Genomic DNA, 27,013 nt, shown 5'->3' with positions numbered 1-27,013 from the left:
ACTTATTTGTTTGGACTTCACTAATTTATTGTTTCTCCAACCCACTAATATGGATGTGCCATTCTCGATGAACGTTACTGCGGTCCACTTACTACCTCCAGGAGTCTGACCAGTAAGGGGTAGACCTGATGTATTTTGTCAGGTAATGTTGTCCGGTGCCATATTTATGGTGCATGCCCATAAATATGATTATCTGGGTTTTAATATAATACTGGGTGTATTCTCTCTGTATAATTTACACTGCGGTGTGTATTATCAGAATTACCTTTGGAATGTATACGAGAGGCAGACGATGCGTTAGTATTTGGACCCGGGTGCCTTCTTTGCATTCGCAGGAGTATTCTTTATCTAGCTCCTGTGTCTGCTGGAGGCTAACTGCGATGCCAATCAGCTGAGCAGTCTAACTCATAGCGCTGTCTCATATGTTTGTTTATGCCAGCTCATATGGGAAGAGTATTACACATTAAAAGAAACATTGTATGTGATATCTTTTTATTTCTTTTCTTTTCTTTGCGCCACTGGTATTACCTACTAATGAGGAGTGGTATTTCTCCTCCCTTTGCAGCTGTATGTAGGTAGATTTTAAGCTGCTGTGTTAGATGTAAAAACCAAGTAGGCGCCGTTTGTAGATACTCTATTTCAGTGCTGACCGCGCATGCGCATATGAGTTTTGGGCCGATATTTGCGCTTTCCTATGATAAACCGCCTTGTGTATCAAAGCTGCAGCACTATGCTCCGTGCTGTCAGAATGGTATAGGAATATCTTTGTAGTGGGGGAAACTATTGCGCAATAGTACGGGAGCTTGCATCTGCGCGTGCGCAGAGCAAGCGTTGGGGTCAGTTGCTAAGGCAACGAGACCTAGAGACAGAAACCATTGCGTTACCTCACTTCCGGTCTCTGACTTCCGGTATCGGCACCGGTAACCGCTAGGAGTGCTGACATGCGGCCGCGGCTCCGTCACCTGTGCCCACACCTGGTATGTGTTATTCATTTAAGGTTTATGGTATAAAATAGGGGGGACACACGAAGAATGTATGCTCTGACCCTGAGGAAGACGCTCAGTGTGTCGATACGCGTTGGTCCAGGACACTGATGGGGACTTAGGGATACAGTATGCCCAGCACAACAGAAAGCTAATAGGTCTATGGGTGAGATACCTTGGAGGACTTGTAGCCTGAGCCTACTTTACTTACAAGAGTTAAGTTTATGCAAGCGGCTGTAGGCTGTTATAGTTACACCCTGCATATTAGTGGTGACTTATGTCCGATAATAAGTGATTGGTAATCATGATATAGCTGATAGGAGGTTACACCACATATATATGTTTTTTCACATTGCTAGGTTATTCTCAGGCATTATAGCCTGTTAGGTCTATTTGGCTGTTATATTTGATCCTGTTGTGCACATTGAGTTACTGTGTGGCTTGTGTATCCATTTGAATTTATGGTTATTGGACCTAAAAGATATTGTAACTGTGACCATGGATTATTGTTAATGTATACGACCCATCAGTGTACCTTTTGTGCAATATGTGGTGGAGGCCTTTTAAATGTTTTTAAAAGTCTGTTGTGTGTTCTCAATATAATAAACTTATTATTAATTAGCATCTTATTGTGTTGGTGATCCCGTTTTGTTTTTGCATACCTTTTTCTTTGTTTGGTACATTGTTGCAGAAATGCAACATGTAGTAATTTTAGCGGCGTTTTTTTGCCGCAAAAAAAAACGCATGCGTTTTTTCGCGGTAAAAAAACCCATTGATGTCTATGTAAACGCATGCGTTTTTAAGCACATGCGTTTGCATGCGTTTTTATAGAAAAACACAAGAATACACACTTATAAGCCATCCCCCAACCCTAACCCTAAAACACAAACTGTAACACAAACTGTAACACAAACTGTAACACAAACTGTAACACAAACTCTAACACAAACTCTAACACAAACTCTAACCCTAACCCTAACCCTAGGGATCCTAACCCTAACACAAACCCTAACCCTAACCCTAGGGATCCTAACCCTAACCCTAACACAAACCCTAACCCTAGCACTAACCCTAACCCTAACCCTAGGGATCCTAACCCTAACCCTAACACAAACCCTAAGCCTAACCCTAACCCTAAAACACAAACTGTAACACAAACTGTAACACAAACTGTAACACAAACTCTAACCCTAACCCTAGGGATCCTAACCCTAACCCTAACACAAACCCTAACCCTAACCCTAGCCCTAACCCTAACCCTAACCCTAGACCTAACCCTAACCCTAGGGATCCTAACCCTAACCCTAACACAAACCCTAACCCTAACCCTAGCACTAACCCTAACCCTAACCCTAACCCTAGGGATCCTAACCCTAACCCTAACACAAACCCTAACCTTAACCCTATCACTAACCCTAACCCTAACCCTAGGAATCCTAACCCTAACCCTAACACAAACCCTAACCCTAACCCTAAAACACAAACTGTAACACAAACTGTAACACAAACTGTAACACAAACTCTAACCCTAACCCTAACACAAATTCTAACCCTAAAACACAAACTCTAACCCTAACCATAGGGATCATAACCCTAACCCTAACCCTAGGGATCCTAACCCTAACCTTTAGGGTTAGGGTTAGGATCCCTTAGGGTTAGGGTTAGGGTTGGGGGGTGGCTTTTCAGTGTGTATTCTTGTGTTTTTCTATAAAAACGCATGCAAACGCATGTGCTTAAAAACGCATGCGTTTACATAGACATCAATACTTTTTTTTGCCGCAAAAAAAGCCGCTAAAATTACTACATGTTGCATTTCTGCAACACAACGCATGCAGAGAAAAAACGCATGTGTTGTCAAAACGCGTCAAAACGCATGCAAAAAAACGCATGCGTTTTTAATATTAAGTATAGGGAAAAAACTCTAACACAAACCCTAACCCTAACCCTAGGGATCCTAACCCTAACCCTAACACAAACCCTAACCCTAACCCTAACCCTAGCCCTAACCCTAACCCTAGGGATCCTAACCCTAACGCTAACACAAACCCTAACCCTAACACACAAACTCTAACACAAACTGTAACACAAACTCTAACCCTAACCCTAACCCTAAAACACAAACTCTAACACAAACTGTAACACAAACTGTAACACAAACTCTAACACAAACTCTAACACAAACTCTAACACAAACTCTAACACAAACCCTAACCCTAACCCTAGGGATCCTAACCCTAACCCTAACACAAACCCTAACCCTAACCCTAGCCCTAACCCTAACCCTAGGGATCCTAACCCTAACCCTAACACAAACCCTAACCCTAACCCTAAAACACAAACTGTAACACAAACTGTAACACAAACTGTAACACAAACTGTAACACAAACCATAACCCAAGATGTAACCCTAACCCTAACCCTAACCCTAGCCCTAACCCTAACCCTAGGGATCCTAACCCTAACCCTAGGGATCCTAACCCTAACCCATAGGGTTAGGGTTAGGATCCCTAGGGTTAGGGTTAGGGTTACGGTTAGAGTTAGCGTTTGTGTTAGGGTTAGGATCCCTAGGGTTAGAGTTTGTGTTTTAGGGTTAGGGTTAGAGTTTGTGTTAGGGTTAGGGTTTGTGTTAGGGTTAGGGTTAGGATCCCTAGGGTTAGGGTTAGGGTTAGGGTTTGTGTTAGGGTTAGGGTTAGAGTTTGTGTTTTAGGGTTAGGGTTAGGATCCCTAGAGTTAGGGTTAGAGTTAGACTTTGTGTTAGGGTTAGGGTTAGGATCCCTAGGGTTAGGGTTAGGGTTTGTGTTAGGGTTAGGGTTAGAGTTTGTGTTAGGGTTAGGGTTAGGGTTAGGATCCCTAGGGTTAGGGTTTGTGTTAGGGTTAGGGTTAGAGTTTGTGTTAGGGTTATGGTTAGGATCCCTAGGGTTAGGGTTAGGGTTAGAGTTTGTGTTAGGGTTAGGGTTAGGATCCCTAGGGTTAGGGTTAGGGTTTGTGTTAGGGTTAGGGTTAGAGTTTGTGTTAGGGTTAGGGTTAGGATCCCTAGGGTTAGGGTTAGGGTTTGTGTTAGGGTTAGGGTTAGAGTTTGCGTTAGGGTTAGGGTTAGGATCCCTAGGGTTAGGGTTAGGGTTTGTGTTATGGTTAGGATCCCTAGGGTTAGGGTTAGGGTTAGAGTTTGGGTTAGGGTTAGGGTTAGGATCCCTAGGGTTACTAGGGATCCTAACCCTAACCCTAACCCTAAGTATTTATGTTTATAGTGGGTTTTCTAGTTGATTTCGATGATTGGCAGCTGTCACACACTTCTCATCATGCGTTTCAAAAACGCAAACGCAGGAAAAAACGCGTTTAAACGCGTCTAAACGCAAAAACGCATGCGCTTAAAAAACGCTGCGTTTAAACGCGTTTAAACGCGTTTTTGCACCAAATGGGTTTGCGTTTAAAACGCTGCGTTTTAAAACGCAAGTGTGAAACCAGCCTTAGCGCTATAAAAAAATAAAGATTATTATTATTATTTAGTGGCAAAAGCACAATAGCATCTAAGGGTGGAGGTGGAGCGTCATTGTCTGGCTACACAAGGCCTCGAAGGCTCCCTTATCTGGGAGTAGGAAAACAGCGTTTAAAGCCGGATGATCTAACTTTCATTAAAATGAACCAATCATGGATTTCAAATTATTTTGCCCCACCTTCCCCTGCTGACACGCAGCTTGCCGGAAAAATGTCTTGCTTTTGGCCTCCTCTTACTGACTTCTCCAATTCCTCCATTTGCAGCTACTGAATGTCCACCATAAGCCATTTTTATACCTCCCTAAATGGGCTGACTCCCCTCACAGGGCTGTGGTCACCACTTGGCACAAGCACCCATGCGAGTGCCGTTTGCCTGGATGGGTGGGTGTGCCCACTCTTGGGCGACGGCACTGGCACAGGGTCCCTCATAGTACAATGAAGTGTCTCTGACGGTGGTGGTGCACAACCAACGTCAGACACATCGTCGTAATATGAGGGGCACTGTGCCAGTACCGCCGCCCACAAGAGAGTGTTTCACCCATCTCGAACAGTGCTCTACCACTTGCAATACTTACCTCTTCCTGCTCCACCACTGTGTAGTCTGTGCTGCTAAATCCTTCAATGGCACTGACAATACTAATTTGTTGAAATGATAGATGATAGTTAAAATATACAGGGGCCCTGGCCTCCATTTAGACCAATTAATACTTTGCGCCTACTACCAATGTCTGCTACTCAGCAGAGGAGCCCACCCGTGTACCTAGCTATGCCAACTGTTTAGTCCTGTTACCAATTTTGAACTGCATTTAGCCAACTTTATTATTTGGGCCAACTAACTGTGTCTGCCACTCATTACAGTTGTCCTCCACTGAAAAAAGCAATGCCGCCTGTTTAGTCCTGTTACCAATTTTGAACTGCATTTAGCCAACTTTATTATTTGGGCCTACTAACTGTGCCTGCCACTCATTACAGATGTCCTCCACTGAACAAAGCAATGCCGCCTGTTTTGTCCTGTTACCAATTTTGAACTGCATTTAGCCTACTTTAGTATTTGGGCCTACTAACTGTGTCTGCCACTCATTACAGTTGCCCTCCACTGAACAAAGCAATGCCGCCTGTTTAGTCCTGTTACCAATTTTGAACTGCATTTGCATTTAGCCTACATTATTATTTGGGCCTATATCTGTGTTTCCTCCTCATCCTGCCCATTGTCCAGCCATTGCTAGATGAGTCTGCTGCTACATTGACCCAGACCACTACATTCCCCTTGCACTCTACACAGCCAGAATCTGACCCTGCTGAAAGTCAGGTTCCCCTTCTCGCATACTATACCACCTTACACGGGGGCAAAGAGGAAGGTGCAGATGAAAGTGTAGGTTCCTTCATCAGGTAGGGGGCATACTCGTTGGCAACGTCACTGGCACAGGGCCCCTCTTAGTATGCAAAAGTGTCTCTGCCAGTGGGTGGCGCCACCCGCCATCAATCACACCGCCGTACTATGAGGGGTCCTGTGCCAGTGCCAACGAGTGGGCCCCCCCTGCTTGCTCTCGATCGCAGCACTTGCAAAGTTGAAATACTTACCTCTCCCTGCTCCACCGCTGTGACGTATTCCGCGTTTCCTGGGCCCACAAAAATCTTGAGCCAGCCATACCTCCCCACAACTTTAGCCAAATGACCCCCAGTTTTTAATGCCTAACTATTATTATAAATGAAATTAAGATTGACAAGCTTAAGTAATAAGAATTGATGTTTTTGGCATTAAAATGGGCAATGTAGGTGTTTTCCTGTCCTCCACTCACTGCCGACTTTGATTCCCCATTGACTTGCATTGGGCTTCGTGTTTCAGTCGGCCCCGACTTTTCGCAATTATCGGCCCGACCTGACTTTTGACAAAGTCGGTTTTTGCAAAACCCGACTCGATCCGAAAAAAGTTAAAGTCGCTCAACTCTAACTGCTTAGTCTTCTTCTGCTTATAATTTAGATAATAATCTAATTTTTAGTCTTATGCTTAATGTTATTCTGCTTTTTGTTCTGCAGCTTCTTGTGTTAGGAGTCGAGTTTCCTCTGCTGCACAGGGGGAATCTCGATCCGTGTCTGCTGCGGTCTCCCATTCTGCTTCGGCCGCAGTGGGCTCTGCTCAGCAGAGGCGTCGCTCCCAGCGTCTCGCTGGGACTGATTCTGTGCAAAGGGTTACTGCTGCCTTTTCCGGCTCTCCTGTTGTACCATGCACTGATCTGCGGCGAGCGGGCTTCCCTGGGACTAAGTCCTTATTTGCACACACTGAGCATGCCCAGGGCAAGATCTCCCGTTGGAGATCGAGGGTCACATGCTCAGGTACTGCAGCACATCCCATTGGTCCTTTTGGCAGGTCCTGAAAGGGCAAAACTTCTGTAGCTGTTTCCTGTGCTGCAACTATATAAACTGCGCATGACCGCATGGCCATGCGCTAGTATTGTCTTGATAATATGTGTGTGTGTTGTCAGTGAAAGTCGCTCTTTAAAATACCCTCCCTATTGGATGACTGTTCGCGGAAGGTGTATGTTTGCTATCTAGCGCCCGACTTATCCAACAGCACGTTACACACATAACAGCGTCTAGTTGCTGTGACCGCCTGTACGGCGCCATGCGCTTCCTCTGCGCTTTCCTTACCCAAGCCTGGGTGGTTAGTGGCGTCCGTCAGTGCGGCACTGCATGCACTCTCGTGCCTTTATATACTATTTTAATAGTTTCCTTACACACCCAGTTGCGGTGTTGTGCCAGCAAGTGGTCTAATCGGACTTCAATCCTGTGTTGGGGTTGTGTTCGCTGACTTCTTGCTCGCGTTCTATGTGTGGTGCCGCGGTCCTGTGACTCAACAGGATCTCTTCCTTCACGCAGGGTGAAGTTAACCCGTGCGTATATACTTATAGTACCGTCATATAGTCCGTCTTACCAGCAGCAGGGTTTTTACCTGCACGGTGGACCTCGGACTGCGAACACACCTAGTTTCATATCTTCTATACTTGGTGCATTCCGCCAGTCCTTAACATCTTGTTCTTCTGCTTCTCGGTTTTCAGGGTCGTCATCTTTAGGGTCTTGAACTTGGAAATGTAGCAGAAGGTACAAGAGCAAAAGACCCTGCCGAGAACCAGCTGACGGTACTGGAACCCGGATGGTTAGCCAAAGGTACAAAAGCCAATGGAACTACCAAGGACCAGCTGATTTTACTGGAACCCGGTTACTAAGCAAGAGGTGCCCATGCCAGAAAGCACTACCAAGGACCACCTGACATTGGTGGAACTCAGATACCCAGAAGGAGGCACCTAAGCCAAAGGCTCTGCCCGGAACCAGCTGACGGTACTGGAACCAGGATGGGGAGCTTAAGGTACAAGAGCAAAAGACCCTGCCGAGAACCAGCTGACGGTACTGGAACCCGGATGGCTAGCCGAAGGTACAAAAGCCAATGGAACTACCAAGGACCAGCTGATTTTACTGGAACCCGGTTACTAAGCAGGAGGTACCTGTGCCAGAAAGCACTACCAAGGACCACCTGACGTTGGTGGAACTCGGATACCCAGAAGGAGGCACCTAAGCCAAAGGCTCTGCCCGGAACCAGCTGACGGTACTGGAACCAGGATGGGGAGGAGAAGGTATAAGAGCAAAAGACCCTGCCGAGAACCAGCTGACGGTACTGGAACCCGGATGGCTAGCCGAAGGTACAAGAGCCAATGGAACTACCGAGGACCAGCAGACGTTACTGGAAACCGGTTACTAAGCAGGAGATACCCATGCCAGAAAGCACTACCAAGGACCACCTGACATTGGTGGAACTCTGATACCCAGAAGGAGGCACCTATGCCAAAGGCTCTGCCCGGAACGAGCTGACGGTACTAGAACCAGGATGGGAGCAGAAGGTACCAGAGCAAAAAACCCTGCCGAGAACCAGCTGACGGTACTGGTACCAAAGACACTTCTGAGCAGCAACTGGCGGTGTTGGAGCCCAGGGACAGCAGGAGAAGCAGAGTGTAGGCCGAAGCCTGCACTTGAGGCAGTTTAATATCTGTTGTTGCGTCAGCGTGGCGGTCGTAGGACACATTGCCGGATACACAGCTGGGGATCAGCTGACGTTACTGAAACCCAATAACACGGCAGCTAGTGTTGACTGTGCAGACAGCACTTCCAGGCAGCAACTGATGGTGTTGGAGCCCAGGGACAGCAGGAAGAGCAGAGTGTAGGCCGAAGCCTGCACTCAAGGCAGTTTAATATCTGTTGTTGTGTCAGTGTGGTGGTCGCAGGACACATTGCCGGATACACAGCTGGGGATCAGCTGACGTTACTGAAACCGTATAACACGGCAGCTAGTGTTGACTGTGCAGACAGCACTTCCAGGCAGCAACTGGCGGTGTTGGAGCCCAGGGACCGCAGGGGGAGCAGAGTGTAGGCCGAAGCCTGCACTCGAGACAGTTTAATATCTGTTGTTGTGTCAGCGTGGTGGTCGCAGGACATGTTGCCGGATACACAGCAGGGAACAGCTGACGTTACTGAACCCCACTAACACAGGAGCGAGTGTTTTTCTCTTTGCAGCCAGCACTTCCGAGCACCAACTAGCGGTGTTGGAGCCCAGGGTCAATCAGGGTGTAGGCCGAGGCCAAATTCGAGCCAGTTTATTATCTGTTGTAGTGTCAGCATGGCGGGCGAAGGACACGTTGCCGGATACACAGCAGGGGAGCAGCTGGCATTACTGAACCCCACTGACACATGAGCGAGTGTTTTTCTCTGTGCAACCAGCACTTCCAGGCACCAACTGGCGGTGTTTGTGCCCAGGGAATTTAGGAGGAGCAGACTTTAGTTATTGCCGCACACACAGCAGGGGAACAGCTGACGTCACTGAACCCCAATAAAAGAGGAGCGACTGTTGACTGTGCAGACAGCACTTCCGGGCAACAACTGGTGGTGTTGAAGCCCAGGGAAAGCAGGAGGAGCAGACTTTAGTTATTGCCGCACACACAGCAGGGGAACAGCTGACGCTACTGAACCCCAATAACAGAGGAGTGACTGTTGACTGTGCAGACAGCACTTCCAGGCAACAACTGGCGGTGTTGAAGCCCAGGGAAAGCAGGAGGAGCAGACTTTAGTTATTACCACACACACAGCAGGGGAACAGCTGACATTACTGAAACCCAATAACACTGGGTCATGTGTTGACTGTGCAGACGGCACTTCTGAGCAGCAACTGGCAGTGTTGGAGCCCAGGGATTACAGTTCAGGTGGTAGAAACATGAACACAACAGGAGACCTGGATACTCTTGCCAACCAATTATTTAATCTGGAAGAGGAGTGGCAAATTCCTGCGAGATCCAGGCCTTGTTCATTTTTAGAAAAGTAAGCCGGTCAACATTATCGGAGGATAGTTGCATGCGACGGTCTGTTAGTACACCACCTGCGGCACTAAAGACGCGTTCCAACAATACACTAGCAGCAGGTCAAGCCAGCACCTTCAATGCATACTGGCTAAGCTCTGGCCATGTATCCAGCTTAGAGAACCAAAACTTGAAGGGGGAAGAGCCATCTGGGAGAATAATTTCAGTACGGCCTGTTGACGTTTGGCCACGGCTGTGCTCATATCGGTCATAACAGGTAAGCGTTCACGGGTCAAGGTGGAGGTATACCGTGACGGCTCCTGCTTCTCCTGGGTAGTCTCGGCAGCACAGTACGCACCTAAAAGTGACACCTGAGTCTTATCATCAGATGTGTACTGAGGTGTGCTGACCGGAGGCACTGGCCCACCCGCCTCTTCAGAATCAGAGAGACAAAGCTGTTGGGCATCACTGCATACTGCCTCTTCTTCCATTTCTCCAATGCTGCTTGGCTGGCCCCCTCTTTCCTGCCAAGAGATTCAGAGAACAGAAGGAGTGATGGCTCCTGTCCTGGGCTCTCTTACTACCTGGGCAATTTGGCAGGTGGGGAAGAGACAGATGGGTGCTCTCCAGTGCTCTGTGCCTGAGAGGATGTGGCACTTATTAAAGTCAATGTGTTAGCTGCTATCCATCCGACAACAGCTTCAATTTGTTCTTCCCGCAGCAGCAGGGTATGGCGATCACCTACAAAGCTGCGCATGAAGGACTGTTCCCTGCTAAAACTGGGTGATGATGAGTCACCGGTGCCTGCAGCAGGCACAGAATCCCCACGTCCTCTCCCTGCTCCACGCCCATGCCCACGTGCCTTATTCCCTGCCTTCTTCATCTTGGTAGACTGATAAAGATAGGCAGAAAAGTACTAAGGGCTTAGTGTGCTTATTCCTGAACAGCTCCTAACAGGTATAAGAAACACTAATTTTCTAAATTGTGGACTAGACTTTTATGTGAGCTAATGTGGCCTACACAACTGTAAAGTGGTGTGTTTGGTGAACTGTATTATTTTTATTTTTTTTGCAGAACAGACTACAGAGTGAGCTGCACTCACACACAGACGTGCAGACAGCCGTGAACGGCGCTTCAAGGTCAAATAAAGCTCCTCTATATACTCCTATATAGTGTTTTTCCACAGTCTAGCAGGATACGGATGGGAAGCCACTAATAGGATAAATTTGAACAAATGTGCAGCAGGCTGCACTAATTGAGAAACGGACAATGGAACGGTATGAGGCAGTGACGCACCCTGAGCTGACTACAACCGGCTGTGGCGGTAGAACAGACTACAGAGTGAGCTGCACTCACACAAAGACCGTGCAGACCGCCGTGAATGGTGCTGAAAGGCCAAAAAAGCTCCTCTATGCAATCCTATAGTGTTTTCCAACAATCTAGCTGCATACAGATGGGAAGCCACTAATAGGATAAATTTGAACAAATGTGCAGCTGGCTGCACTAATTGAAAAATGGACAATGGAACGGTATGAGGCAGTGATGCACCCTGAGCTGACTACTAGCAGCGGTGGCTGCAGACCAGACTACAGAGTGAGCTGCTCTCACACAGACACCTTGCAGACACCTGTGAACAGCGATGCAAGGCAAAAACAAGGTTCTCACACAGCGGTTGCTAAATTAGCCTGGGTAAAGCACAATGAAGCAAATCGCTATCTCTAAACTGGCCCTCAGTCAGAACACAGCATCCTGTCCCTAACTGAATTCACAGCAGAGTGAACCCAAAATGGCGGCAGCGACTTTTATAGTGCATCATGACATAATTTCAGCAGCCAATCACAGCCATGCCAGTAGATACATGCCTACCATGCAGAACAGGATGTGCCCACACTTCTAATCATTCCTCATTGGCTGAATTCTGGCTGTTTGAATTATGTGAACTTCCAATTCCGGTATCCGATATACTGAAAGTATCGGAACTTGGTATCGGAATTCTGATACCGCAAATATCGTCCGATACCCGATACTTGCGGTATCGGAATGCTCAACACTAAACATCAAGCTTTTAGTCTCCCCAAGATGACACAGGGTTACAAAAGTCCTTGCAGATCCAGGATTTTTTCATCTTGATGAATGTTAGCCTGTCTACATTGTCACTGGACAGCCGCATGCGCTTATCTGTCAGCACACCACCAGTAGCGCTGAACACACGTTCAGAGAGAACGCTGCTGCAGGGCATGACAAGATCTCCAAGGCGTGAGTGGTGAGCTCAGGCCATTTTTCAAGATTGGAAGCCCAAAATGTGCAAGGGTCCAGTTTCACAGTCATGACATCGATGTTACCGGGGATCTAAGAGTGTGGCAACCCAGTAGTCGGCATTACTTCGGATTCTGACAATCCGAGGGTCATGTTGCAGGTAGTGCAGCAAAAAAGGCATCCAGGAGGACTAAGTCCTTGTTATCTTGGTGGTGGCGAGGTGAGAATCATGCTTCCTTCGTCTGCCCTCTCCCCCCAACCTCGCACAACAGAAATTTGATCAAGGTCTCCCTCATCTGATGAGTCTTCCATGCCCAGTGCCAGTTCGTCCTCCACTTCTTCCTCGCCTCCTGCACCTTCCTCAACAGTTTGGCTGCTACCATGCGCCCTCGGTAATCCCTCTCCCCCAGCCTCCAATGCCAGCTGCCTTGGTGCTGCCAACCTTCTTGACCTTGGAGATATTATCCCTTCCGCATACGACTCCTCCTGTTCCTCCTCCTCCTCTTGTTCCACCACCTGACTCCGAACACTGTGTAAGGTGTGCTCCAGCATGTAAATCACCGGAATGGTTATGCTGATAATGGCATCGTCAGCACTAAACATCTTCATTGCTATTTCAAAACTGTGCAGAAGTGTGCATAGGTCCCTGATCTGAGACCACTCCTGCAGCGTGATTTGCCCCACCTTTTGATTTCGTTGGCCCAGGCTATACATCATAACGTATTGCACCAGGGCTCATCGGTGCTGCCACAGTCGCTGCAACATGTGCAGAGTTGAATTCCACCGTGTGGGCATATCGCATTACAGCCGGTGAACTGGCAGGCCCAACAACTTCTATAGAGATGTAAGTCGTTGAGCTGCGGGATGCGAACGGCGGAAGTGAGCCCACAGCGACTGTGCCCTCTGCAGAAGCCCATCTAGTCCGGGATAGTGGGATAAAAATTGCTGGACAACCAGGTTCAAAACGTGAGCCATACAGGGCACGTGTATGACATTGCCCCGGCGAAGGGCCGCACCCAGGTTTGTAGCATTGTCACACACAGCCTTCCCTGGCTGCAGGTTGAGTGGAGACAACCATTGATGGAACTCGGTCTCCAGAGCTGACCACAACTCCTCAGCTGTGTGACTCACATTTCCCAGACATTTCAATGTAAACACTGCCTGATGCCGTTGAGCCCTGGTGACAGCATAGTGAGGAGGTGTGCAGGATTCCTTCTGTGCAGTTACAACGCGGGTGGCATTACCAGACAGGCTTTGGGTGCAGGTGGAGGACCGAGAGGAGGTTGAGGAGGCAGAAGCAGTGGAGGAACTTCTAGATACTAGGATCGACGAGCAACTCTTGGGGATGGCAAGACTTGGACAGCAGCCCCTTCTCCTGATGTAGCCGTAGTTATTCAGTGCCCAGTCACCGACATGTAACAACCCTGTCCATGTCTACTCGTCAAAGTGTCTGTGGTGAAATGCACCCTGTCACACATAGAGTTTCTCAAGGAAGCAGTGATGTTGTGCGCGACATGCTGGTTTAGCGCAGGCACAGCTTTCTTTGAGAAGTAGTAGCGACTGGGCATCTGGTACTGGGGCACTGCGACGGACATAAGGTCTCGAAAATCCTCTGTATCCACCAGGCGGAAAGGCACCATTTCTGTAGCCAACAGCTTGCAGATGGAGAAATTCAACCTCTTAGCTTTGTCATGGCTAGGAGGAAATGGTCTTTTACTTCCACATCTGAGGGACTGAGGGCTGGCTGCCATGCTTAGACGGAGTTGAGTAGGGTATCCCTGGCAAACTGCTGGTCTGTGAGGAAGGTGCAGGCAGAGATGTTATGTTGCCTTGATCAAATTGTGGTGTCGATGTCGGAGAGCGCTCAACAACAGCAGGTGTTTCCACTTGCAAATGTCCTGACGACCTGCCAATCACACTGGCTGTTGCGGGTAAAAAAGTGTAAGCTCTGCGTCCAAAACTATGTGTGACTGCTATACCCACAGCCACAGACGATGGAGAGGACACGGATGCACTTGATGGGGCAAAGAGTGGTTGACCCAGCCCACTAGGCCGCTTTGTAGCACGGTGAGCTTCCCACTGCAACTTATGCCTCATATCCATGTGACGGTTCATGCATGAAGTATTCAAGCTAGTCATTTTTTGTCCTCTACTGAGATTTTGCTGACAAAACTTACAGACAACAGCCCAGGCTATGCAAGGCTTAGAGCCCGTGCGACCTGAAGAGCCACCACGACTTCTGGTCTGAGGCACAGTTGGGGTTGAGGATGCAGTTGTTGACGTGCTTCCAGTACTCCGTCTCTGTCCAGGAAGGTGCAACTTTACCTCGTCATCAGACTCATCACTAGCATCCTCCTCCACCTTCTCTGCTGACCTCATGGACTGGCGCTTCTCTGCTGACCTCATGGACTGGCGGACTGGGAATTGACAGTAAGTGGGGTCTACAACCTTGTCATCATCATCCTGTGTGTTCTCACACCCATCATCCTTAGAGCCAACCTCTTCCTGCCCTGACCGAAAACTCAAGTTTTCGTTCCAATCAGGTATCTCAGTCTCATCATCATCTTCCTCATTGTCTCCACCAACAGGAGTTACAGTTTGGGAACGAGGGTCTACATTATGCTCAGAACCTTCTTCATCTGGGCCTGGATCCGACTCACAAAGATTCTGGGCATCAGTGCAGATCATTTCCTCATCGGGATTCACAGAAGCTCTGGAGCAAACCTCTGATTCCCATGCTATAGTATGCATAAGCAGCTCTACAGACTCAACCGTGTGTTACCCCATGCTCAGATGGGCAGCTGGAGACTTGGGAGCTGTGAGGAATCAAGTGCGATTGGAGTGACAAATCTGAGGACTGGAGTAGTTGTGATGTTGAAGTTGACATGGAGGAGAGCCCACTTGAACGTGCACTTGATATCCATTCAAGCACCTGCTGTTTTTGTGCCTCAGCTGGAATTTTTGGCGATGCTTGTAGCGATGGTCGTAAGAAAGGGATCATATCAGATTGTCCACGAAAAGAAGTAGACATCTTACTTTGGCTGGAAGATGGTCTTTCTTCTGCAGATGTTACTGTACTGTTGCTTTACCATCTACCCCATGGACACAACCTTTTTTTCCCTTTCCAACACGCCTATTCCCTTTTCCACTAGCAGCAGGCCTTTTGCCACTCATTTTAGTGCTTAACTAATTGGCAACTCTGTATCTGTAGTTGTTGGCACAACAACCGATGGATGAAAACCGAGCAGAACTGAGTGGCCAAACTGTGGTACTAGGCCCAAAACTATTAACTGGGTTAGATGCAGTAAAAATTTAGATACACAGTCGGTATAGTTAGTTTCACAGGCGGGCTACTCTGCTGACGTGCAGACACTGCTCCTAGGCCCAAAACTATTAACTGGATTAGATGCAGTAAAAATTGAGATACACAGGCGGTATAGTTTGTTTCACAGGCGGGCTACTCTGTTGACGTGCAGACACTGCTCCTAGGCCCAAAACTATTAACAGGTTTGGATGCAGTAAAAATTGAGATACACAGGCGGTGTAGTTAGTTTCACAGGCGGGCTACTCCGTTGACGTGCAGACACTGCTCCTAAGTCCAAAAATATTAACTGGATTAGATGCAGTAAAAATTTAGATACACAGGCGGTATAGTTAGTTTTACAGGCGGGCTACTCTGCTGACGTGCAGACACTGCTCCTAGGCCCAAAAATATTAACTGGATTAGATGCAGTAAAAATAGAGATACACAGGTGGTGTAGTTAGTTTCACAGGTGGGCTGCTCTGCAGAGGTGCAGACACTGCTCCTAGGCCCAAAAATATTAACTGGATTAAATGCAGTAAAAATAGAGATACACAGGCGGTGTAGTTAGTTTCACAGGCTGGCTACTCTGCTGATGTGCAGACACAGCTCCTAGGCCCAAAACTATTAACTGGATTAGATGCAGGAAAAATTGAGATGCACAGGCGGTATAGTTAGTTTCACAGGCGGGCTACTCTGCTGACGTGCAGACACTAGGGTTGAGCGAAACGGATCGGTCAATTTCATAAATCACCGACTTTCGGCAAAGTCGGGTTTCATGAAACCCGAGCCTATCCCAGTGTGGGATTGGCCATACGGTCGGCGATCTTTGCGCCAAAGTCGCGTTTCATATGATGCGTTCAGCGCCATTTCTCAGCCAATGAAGGTGGACGCAGAGTGTGGGCAGCGTGATGACATAGGTCTCAGTCCCCACCATCTTAGAGAAGGGCATTACAGTGATTGGCTTGCTTTCAGCGGCATCACAGGGGCTATAAAGGGGCATGCACGCCGACAGCCATCTTACTTCTGCCGATCTGAGCATAGGGAGAGGTAGCTGCAGCTTCGTCAGAAGCAGGGATACTGTTAGGGAGGGAATATAAACCCCCAAACCACTTGTGCTGTAGCGATATCCACTGTCCAACACCACCTTTTCTTTGCAGGGACAGTGGAGGCTAAATTTCTGTGCATCAGCTCTGTAGCTTATAAGGCTCCCTGATAGCTGCATTGCTGTTTGTACGCCGCTGTGCCAGCCAACTGCTTGTTTCAAAGCAAAAATCCTGTTGCTTCTTTCTGCACAGTTCTCTTGTTTCTTTGTTTGTCCACACTTTTGTGTGCAGCAGTCCTTTTTACTGCTGGCTGCCATACTTGTCCGGAGATCATTGTAGGGAGATTGTTATTGTAGCACAGTCCCTATATATATATATATATATATATATATATATATATATATACTAGCCACTGTCTGCCACTGAAGCTGTGTATTGTAATACAGTGGGCCTGATTTTCCCAGCAGTCTCCCACACCTATTAAGGGAAATTTCTATTGCCACTAAGTGCATCTGCGTCAGTCCTGTTTGTGGCATATCTGTCAGCCACTTTCTGACACAGAAACTGTGTAGTGTAATACAGTGGGCCTGATTTTCCCAGCAGTCTCCCACACCTATAAAGGGAAATTTCTATTGCCACTAAGTGCATCTGCGTCAGTCCTGTTTGTGGCATATCTGTCAGCCACTTTCTGACACAGAAACTGTGTATAGAGTTGAGCGACTTTTCTTTTTATAGGATCGGGTCGGGTTTCACGAAACCCGACTTTTTCAAAAGACGGGTCGAGTGAAATCGGCCGATCCTATAGAAAAGTCGGGGTCGGGGTCGGCCGAAACACGAAACCCAATGCAGTGCATTGGGTTTCTAATGGTTCCCAGTGTCTGAAGGAGAGGAAACTCTCCTTCAGGCCCTGGGATCCATAGTTAAGTGTAAAATAAAGAATCAAAATAAGAAATATTGATATACTTACCCTCGGACGCGCCCTGGTTCTCACCGGCAGCCTTTCTTCCTAAGAATGAGCGCCTGAAGGACCTTCGATGACGTTGCGGCTTGTGATTGGTCACGTGAGCGGTCACATGGGCATCACGCGACCAATCACAAGCCGCGACGTCATCTAAGGTCCTTCAGGCTCTTATTCTTAGGAAGGAAGGCTGCGGGTTAGAACCAGGGCGCGTCCGAGGGTGAGTATATACCTATTAGGAATATACTCACCCTCGGACGCGCCCTCGGACGCTTCCTTCCTAAGAATTAGCGCCTGAAGGACCTTAGATGACGTCGCGGCTTGTGATTGGTCGCGTGACCGCCCATGTGACCGCTCACGCAACCAATCACAAGCCGCAACGTCATCGAAGGCCCTTCAGGCGCTCATTTTTAGGAACACAGGCTGCCGGTTAGAACCAGGGCACGTCCGAGGGTGAGTATATCAATATTTTTTATTTTTATTCTTTACTTTACACTTAAGTATGGATTCCGATACCGATTCCCGATATCGTAAACATATCGGAACTCAGTATCGGAATTCCGATACCAGATCAGAAGATCGCCGACCTCATGGCCGACCCCACACAGGGGTCGGGTCAGGTTTCATGAAACCCGCCTTTGCCAAAAGTCGGCGACTTCTGAATCTGGCCAACCCGCTTTGCTCAACCCTAACTGTGTAGTGTAATACAGTGGGCCTGATTTTCCCAGCAGTCTGCCACACCTATAAAGGGAAATTTCTATTGCCACTAAGTGCATCTGCGTCAGTCCTGTTTGTGGCATATCTGACAGCCACTTTCAGACACAGAAACTGTGTAGTGTAATACAGTGGGCCTGATTTTCCCAGCAGTCTCCCACACCTATAAAGGGAAATTTCTATTGCCACTAAGTGCATCTGCATCAGTCCTGTTTGTGGCATATCTGTCAGCCACTTTCAGACACAGAAACTGTGTAGTGTAATACAGTGGGCCTGATTTTCCCAGCAGTCTTCCACACCTATAAAGGGAAATTTCTATTGCCACTAAGTGCAGCTGCATGAGTCCTGTTTGTGGCATATCTGTCAGCCACTTTCTGACACAGAAACTGTGTAGTGTAATACAGTGGGCCTGATTTTCCCAGCAGTCTCACACACCTACAAAGGGAGATTTAAATTCACAACAAGTTAACGTACACCTTCTAACTGGTTTTACAGTACCATATAACGTTTGTTAGTTTGGTTACATTTTTCCTAGAATGAGGAAGTCTGGTGGAAGAGGTCGTGGCCGTAGGCGGTCATTGCCAGCTGGTAGTGGTGGTGGAGCATCAGGTGGTCGTGGGAAAAGCAATATAGCACCTAAGTCTCCAGTTGTTGAGCCAGCTTCATCGTCTGGCTACACAAGGCCTCAAACTCTCCCTTTTCTGGGAGTAGGAAAACCGCTTTTAAAGCCGGAGCAGCAGGAACAAGTTTTGGCTTTCCTTGCTGACTTTGCCTCTAGCTCTTTTGCCTCCTCTTCGGAACGTGCAAAATTTAAAAGCAGCCATCGTCAGTGGATGGTCCCGGTCAGGAACAAGTCGCTTCCTTGTGTCCTTCACCCAGAACAACAGAGAAGGATGCGTCAGGCGACACAACGGGTTACACCATGGAGCTCTTTACACATACCGTGCCTGGGTTAGAAAGGGAAATTGTTAACAGGCTATGCCCATTACAAGATGAATCGAACATGGAGTGCACAGATGCACAGCCACAGCTAGATTATTATGCTGTTCCATTGACTCAGATCAAAACATTGCCCTCGCAGTGTACTGATGAAGAATCTGACCCTGATGAGACTATGGTGCCCTGTCCCGAACGCTATAGCACCGGCTTACACGGTGACACAGAGGAAGGTGCACAGGACATAGAAGAGGAGGTGATAGATGACCCAGCTGTTGACCCCAATTGGCAGCCATTGGGGGAACAGGGTGCCGCCGCCAGTAGCTCTGAAGCGGAGGAGGAGGAGCCACAGCAGGCATCAACATCGCAACAGCTTTCATCTGGCAAGCCCGTATCTAGCCAAAAACGTGTGTCAAAACCAAAAACAGTTGTGGGACAGCGTGGCCATCCGGTTAAAGTAGCTCAGTGTGCAATGCCTGAAAAGGTATTCGATAGTAGGAAGAGTGCAGTCTGGCAATTTTTTAACCAAGATTCGAATGATCAGTGCAAAGTCATCTGTAAGAAATGCTCAAGGACCTTAAGCAGAGGTCAGAATGTCAAAAATTTAAATACAACTTGCATGCATAGACATTTAACCACCATGCACTTGCAAGCCTGGACTAACTACCAAACGTCCCGTAACGTTGTTGCACCCACTCACAATGAAGCTAGTCAGCAACGCTACATTCCTTTCCTCACCGTAAGCCCACCTTTTACGACACCACCTGCAGCAAATGGGGAGGTATCGTCGCAAGGCCAAAGCAGTCAGGGAATCACCAGGTTCTTGGTAGGAAACACTGTATGTCGGCCAACAGCAAGAATACCATCACCAACCCTCTCTCAGTCTGCCATGTCCACCACCACCCCCGCTAGTTCCACCATATGCAGCTCTCCAGTCCCGCTCATCTGTTATGAAAGGCAATTCAGAATGACAATGGACATGGAGGTCAGAGCACATACAGTGAACTGACAATAGCCCAAAATAATAGAACGAGCTCTGAGACGTGGGAACTCTGCAGACCGCAATTCCTAAGCCTATCAAACCACACTAAAGGTAGCCGTGGAGTGCTCCTGACCAGAACCTAGGCGCCTCGTCACAGCCTGAGAAACTAGCTAATCCTGAAGATAGAAAAATAAGCCTACCTTGCCTCAGAGAAATTCCCCAAAGGAAAAGGCAGCCCCCCACATATAATGACTGTGAGTAAGATGAAAACACAAACATAGAGATGAAACAGATTTAGCAAAGTGAGGCCCGACTAGCTGAACAGAACGAGGATAGGGAAGATAACTTTGCGGTCAGCACAAAAACCTATAAAAAACCACGCAGAGGGGACAAAAAGACCCTCCGCACCGACTAACGGTACGGAGGTGGTCCCTCTGCGTCTCAGAGCTTCCAGCAGGCGAGAAAAAACAATAAAGCAAGCTGGACAGAAAAATAGCAACAAAATAACATAAGCAAAACTTAGCTTTGCAGAGCAGCAGGCCACAGGAATGATCCAGGGAAAAAAAAAGTCCCACACTGAAACATTGACAGGAAGCATAGATCAAAGCATCAGGTGGAGTTAAGTAGAGAAGAAGCTAACGAGCTCACCAGATGACCTGAGGGAGGAAACTCAGAAGCTGCAGTACCACTTTCCTCCACAAACGGAAGATCCCAGAGAGAATCAGCCGAAGTACCACTTGTGACCACAGGAGTGAACTCTGCCACAGAATTCACAACACTCATCCTAGAAGAGACTCTCGTTAGGAAAAGGAAGTACTCATCCTCTCATCCGAGTACACAGGTTTTAAACGCCCACATTGATAGACTAATCTCGTTAGAGATGATGCCCTACCAGTTAGTTGAAAGCGAAGCTTTCAAAGCCCTGATGGACTACGCAGTGCCAAGCTACGGCCTACCCAGTTGACACTTCTTTGCGAAAAAAGCCATTCCAGCCCTCCACCAGCATGTCAAAGACCGCATTGTCCATGCACTCCGGCAATCTGTCAGTAGAAAGGTGCACCTCACAACAGATGCATGGACCAGTAGGCATGGCCAGGGACGTTACGTGTCCATCACGGCATACTGGGTTAATGTGGTGGATGCAGGGTCCACAGGGAACAGCCATATTGGGACAGTTCTGCCTAGCCCACGGTCTAGGAAACAGTTGGCTGTAGGCGTTCGTCACCCCTTCTCCCCCTCCTCCTCCTCATCCTCCAGCAGAAGCGAGAGCTCGTCCACGGACCGCAGTCGCACGACCACTCCATCCGCAGCTGCCAGTGTTGCACATGAGTTGTCCCATTATGGAACAGCTATTGGTAAGCGTCAGCAGGCTGTGTTGGAAATGAAGTGTTTGGGCAACAACAGACACACCGCGGAAGTTCTGTCCGAGTTCTTGCAGCAAGAAACTCAGTCATGGCTGGGCAGTGTACATCTTGTGGCAGGCAAGGTAGTCAGTGATAACAGAAGGAATTTTATGGCTGCCATAGCCCTTACAGAACTAAAACACATTCCTTGCCTGGCTCACACCTTGAACCTGGTGGTGCAGTGCTTCCTGAAAAGTTATCCGGGGTTGCCCGACCTGCTCCTGAAGGTGCGAAGACTTCGCTCGCACATCCGCCGTTCGCCCATACACTCCAGCAGTATGCAGAACCATCAGCGATCTTTGAAGCTTCCCCAGCACCGCTTAATAATCAACGTTGCAACAAGGTGGAACTCCACACTGCACATGCTTCAGAGGCTGTGCGAACAGAGGCATGCTGTTATGTATTTGTGGGAGGATACACATAAACGGGCAGGCAGTTGGATGGCAGACATGGAGTTGTCAGGTGTGCAGTGGTCGAAGCTACAAGACCTTTGTCAAGTCCTTCAGTGTTTTGAGGAATGCACATGCCTGGTTAGTGCAGACGACGCCATCATAAGAGTATCTCCCTAATGCGTCTGCTGATGCAAAGTTTGATGCACATAAAGGAGCAGGCATCTGCAGCCGAGGACGAGGGAAGCCTTGATAACAGTCAGCCATTGTCTGCTCAGGGAAGTCTCCTGGACAAGGTGGCGGACGAAGAGGAGGAGGACGAGGAGGATGATGGGGATGAATATTTTTTGGAGGAGGAAACTTCTCAGGGGGCAATAGAAACTGGTGGCGTTGCAAGGTCAGGTACAGGGTTTTTGAGGGAGACAAGTGATGTTGATTTGCCAGAAAGTGCTCCTCAACCCAGCACAAGCAGTGAATTGACACCTGGAACATTGGCCCACATGGCAGATTATGCCCTGCGTATCCTAAAAAGGGACCCCCGCATTATCAAAATGATAAACGATGACGATTACTGGTTGGCCTGCCTCCTGGATCCACGCTATAAAGGGAAATTGCAAAATATCATGCCACATGAGAACCTTGAGCAAATATTGGCAACCATGCAGGGGGCAACATGGCTGCAGGGGGCAACATGGCAGAGGTGTTAGAGGTGCACAAATCAGAAGTGGCATTGGACAGAGGGGTTTTATGACCAGGTTGTGGAGTGATTTCGCAATGACCACAGACAGGACAGGTACTGCAGCATCAATTCAAAGTGACAGGAGACAACATTTGTCCAGTATGGTTACCAACTATTTTTCCTCCCTTATCAATGTTCTACCTCACACGTCATTCCCATTTGATTTCTGGGCATCCAAAATAGACACCTGGCCTGAATTGGCAGAATATCCATTGCAGGAGCTTGCTTGCCCAGCAGCTAGTGTGCTGTCAGAAAGAGAATGCATTGATGCTGGTTCAATACTGACTGAAAAAAGGAGTCGTCTGGCTACCCAAAATGTTGATGATCTAACCTTCATTATAATGCACCAATCATGGATTTCTAATTATTTTGCCCCACCTTTCCCGGCTGACACCTAGCTTTCCTGTAAAAAGGTCTTGCTTTTGGACTGGTCTTACTGACTGTTCCAAATTTCTCCATTTGTGGCTGCTGTACGTCCAGCCTACGCCATTTTTACACCTCCCTAAATGGGCTGACTCCCCCCATGGGGCTGTGGTCACCACTTGGCGCAAGCCTTCGTGTGAGTGCCGTTTGGCTGAAGAAGTGGGTGTGCCCACTTTTGGGCGACGGCACTGGCACAGGGTCCCTCATAGTACAATGAAGTGTCTCTGGCGTTGGTTGTGCGCACCTAACGTCAGACACACCGTCGTAACATGAGGGACCCTGGGCCAGTACTGCCGGCCACGAGATAGTGTTCCCCCCAGCTCAAACAGTGCTCTACCACTTGCAAAATTATCTCTCACTGCTCCACCACTGTTTAGACTATGTGGTTAAATCCTTCAATGGCACTGCCAATACCAATTTGTTGACATGTATGATGCTAGTAAAAATATTCAGGGGCCCTGTCCTACATTTACACCAGTTAATACTTTGCCCCAACTACCACTGTCTGCAAGTCAGCAGAGGAGCCCACCCCTTTACATAGGTATGCCACCTATTTATTTGTGAAATTTTTTTTTTTGCCAGACATTAACCTCACTTTATTATTTTGGCCTACTAACTGTGTCAGACACTCCTTCCAATTTTCCTCCACTGACCACACCAATGCTGCCTGTGTACCCCTGTAACATATTTAAAACTGCATAGAGCCTACTTTTTAATTTTAGGCCTAGTAAGTCTGTCTGCGGTCCCTCCTTCCAATTGTCCTGCACTGACCACACCAATGCTGCCTGTGTACCCCTGTAACATATTTAAAACTGCATAGAGCCTACTTTTTTTATTTTAGGCCTAGTAAGTCTGTCTGCGGTCCCTCTTTCCAATTGTCCTCCGCTGACTACACCAATGCCGCCTGTGTACCCCTGGAACCTATTTAAACCTGCATCGAGCCAAATTTTTAATTTTAGGCCTAGTAAGTCTGTCTGCGGTCCCTCCTTCCAATTGTCATCCACTGACCACACCAATGCTGCCTGTGTACCCATATCACCTATTTAAAACTGCATAGAGCCTACATTTTTATTTTAGGCCTAGTAAGTCTGTCTGCGGTCCCTCCTTCCAATTGTCCTCCTGCTGTCTACACCAATGCTGCCTGTGTACCCCTGGAACCTATTTAAACATGCATCGAGCCAACTTTTTTATTTTAGGCCTAGTAAGTCTGTCTGAGGTCCCTCCTTCCAATTGTCCTCCGCTGACCACACCAATGCTGCCCGTGTACCCCTGTAACCTTTTTTAAACTGCATTGAGACAACTTTTTTGTTTTAAGGCCTACTACCTGTTTCTGTCTGCGCCACTCAATACAGCTGTCCTCCTCTTTAAAAAGCTGAGCTTCAATTGTCAGGTTTTCAGCCTACCGGAATTCGAAAACTGCATTGGGGCTACTAGTTTGGTTGGGGTCTACTAACGGTGTCTGGCGCTCCTTGATGTTCTCCAGTTTTTTTTGCCTTAGCTTCAATCTTCAGGCTTTCGTCCTATATTTTTAATATTAAACTGCATTTGGCCTACTAGTTTGGTTGGGGCCTACTAACGGTGTCTGCCGCTCCTAGGTGTTCTCGTGGTTTACTTTCCTGAGCTTCAATCTTCAGGCTTTCGTCCTATATTTTTAATATTAAACTGCATTTGGCCTACTAGTATGGTTGGGCCTGACTAACGGTGTCTGCCGCTCCTAGGTGTTCTCCTGGTTTACTTTCCTGAGCTTCGATCTTCAGGCTTTCGGCCTATATTTACAAATTGTTAACTGCATTTGGCCTACTAGTTTGGCTGGGCCTACTAACGGTGTCGGCCGCTCCTTGCTGTTCTCCTCCACTGAACAAAGCAGTACCGCCTGTTTACTACTGTTACCAATTTTGAACTGCATTTAGCCTACCTACTGATTTGGGCCTACTCACTGTGTCAGCCTCTCATTACAGTTGTCCTCCACTGAACAAAGCAATGCCGCCTGGTTAGTCCTGTTACCAATTTTGGATTGCATTTAGCCCACTTTATTATTTGGGCCTATATCTGTGTTTCCTCCTCATCCTGCCCATTGCCCAGCCAGTGCTAGATAAGTCTGCTGGTACATTAACCCAGACCACTACATTCCCCTTGCACGCTACACAGCCAGAATCTGACCCTGCTGAAAGTCAGGTTCTCCTTCCCGCATACTATACCACCTTACACGGGGACAAAGAGGAAGGTGCAGATGAAAGTGCAGGTTCCTTCATCAGGTGGGGGGCATACTCGTTGGCGACGTCACTGGCACAGGGCCCCTCATAGTACGCAAAAGTGTCGCTGCCGGTGGGAGGCGCCCCCGCTGTGCAAACACACTGCCGTACTTTGAGGGGCCCTGTGCCAGTGCCAATGCGAACGAGGGCCCCCCGCTTGCTCAGGATCACAGCACTTGCAAAGTTGAAATACTTACCTCTCCCTGCTCCACTGCCATGACGTAGTCCACGTTTCCTGGGCCCACTAAAAACTTGAACCAGCCCTACCCCCCACAACTTTAGCCAAATGACCCCCAATTTACAATGCCTAACTAATATTATAAAATAAATTAAGATTGACAAGCTTCAGTAACAAGAATGGATGTTTTTGCTATTAAAATGGGCACTGTAGGTGTTTTCCTGTCCTCCACTCACTGCCGAGTATGCTTCCCCATTGAGAGATTCCATAATTTTTTCCCTATGCTTGGTTAAAAAAGTTAACCATTACTGACTACCACATTTTTTGGTCTTGATTTCTTTTAGTGTTTCTTAAAGAAAGAAAGTTGCCATTTGAAATTACTTTAGTTTTGTGCCATTTCTGTGATCTGCTTTTTTTCTGCAAAATTAAACAACAGAATGAACATCCTCCAAGGCTGGTGATTCCATAATTTTTGCCAGGGTTTGTATTATTTGGTCACTATGTGTTCTGGTCATGGTGTGGTGGTATTTCTTTGCCATGTGTGGTATTATTGGTCTTGGTATAGTGGATTGAGATTCTTTATGTTTATTAGAGGTTAAATACTAAACATGAGTTCTCCTGTGAAAAAAGTATTCACCGTTCTACAGGACAAATGATAACGTATTGATTGGTGGGGATCTGACTGCTTGGACCCAATTGGCAGAATGTCAAACTTTTATCCCCATTAGACTGGAGTGGCATGTTTGACTTGACCACTGATCCATTAATTTACTCTGTGGTTCCGAGCACTAAATTGTTTTTTTTCTGGAAGCCCCAAAGAGAATGATGGAGCTGCTGTCAGACATCCCACCAGCCGCCTGAGTTTAAAATGGGGATAAGTGTCCTGTCAGGGATAAAAATTCCTCATTCTACTGATCGGTGCAGTTTCTAATGGTCGAACCTAAGCGATTACGTATCCTGTAGAGCCCATGGATCTGTGATAACTTGTATTAACCAAATAACTTCTTCAATGTAAACTACCGTAATTATAAATACCAGTTTTGGTGGCGCACAGTAGACATGCAGGAGCCGCATATATTTTACATTCAATGCTCCTGTATAAAAGGGATAATGGCTTACAGATTTTTGCATATAGCTGTAGGGTGGGCCCCTAGAGTCAATTCGTCCTCTGGGTCCCAGACACCCCAGTCCGACTCTGAGTATCAAACATGTCACCAATTTTCTAAGTAAATATATTTCCAAACTGTGCTATTGACATAAGATTTTCACAAGATGTTGGTAACAACCCATCCAAACCACACAGGCAATGAAATCAAAATATAGATGTCCATAACTTTAATGATGTGTAATAATGAAAATTACATTTGTAAACAGTATTGAACACATGAAGAAAGAGAGGAGCAAAATGCCATGGAATGTCATGACACCAGCTGAAATCTATCAGTAATTAGAAAACAATCCTGCCACTTAGTGAAAAATAATATCAACTAGTTCAACTGATAGCCTATAAAAAAGCATCTCATTACCAAGGTGCCACACAAGAAACATCTCAAGATGGGTAAAACCAGTGAGCTGTTGTAAAGGTGTGACAGAGATTGTCTTATTCCTGCCACTGAAGA

The sequence above is a fragment of the Ranitomeya imitator genome, chromosome 3 (genome assembly GCF_032444005.1).
Source record: "Ranitomeya imitator isolate aRanImi1 chromosome 3, aRanImi1.pri, whole genome shotgun sequence".
In the NCBI taxonomy this organism is placed as follows: Eukaryota; Metazoa; Chordata; class Amphibia; order Anura; family Dendrobatidae; genus Ranitomeya; species Ranitomeya imitator.
This window is presented reverse-complemented; position numbering follows the sequence as displayed.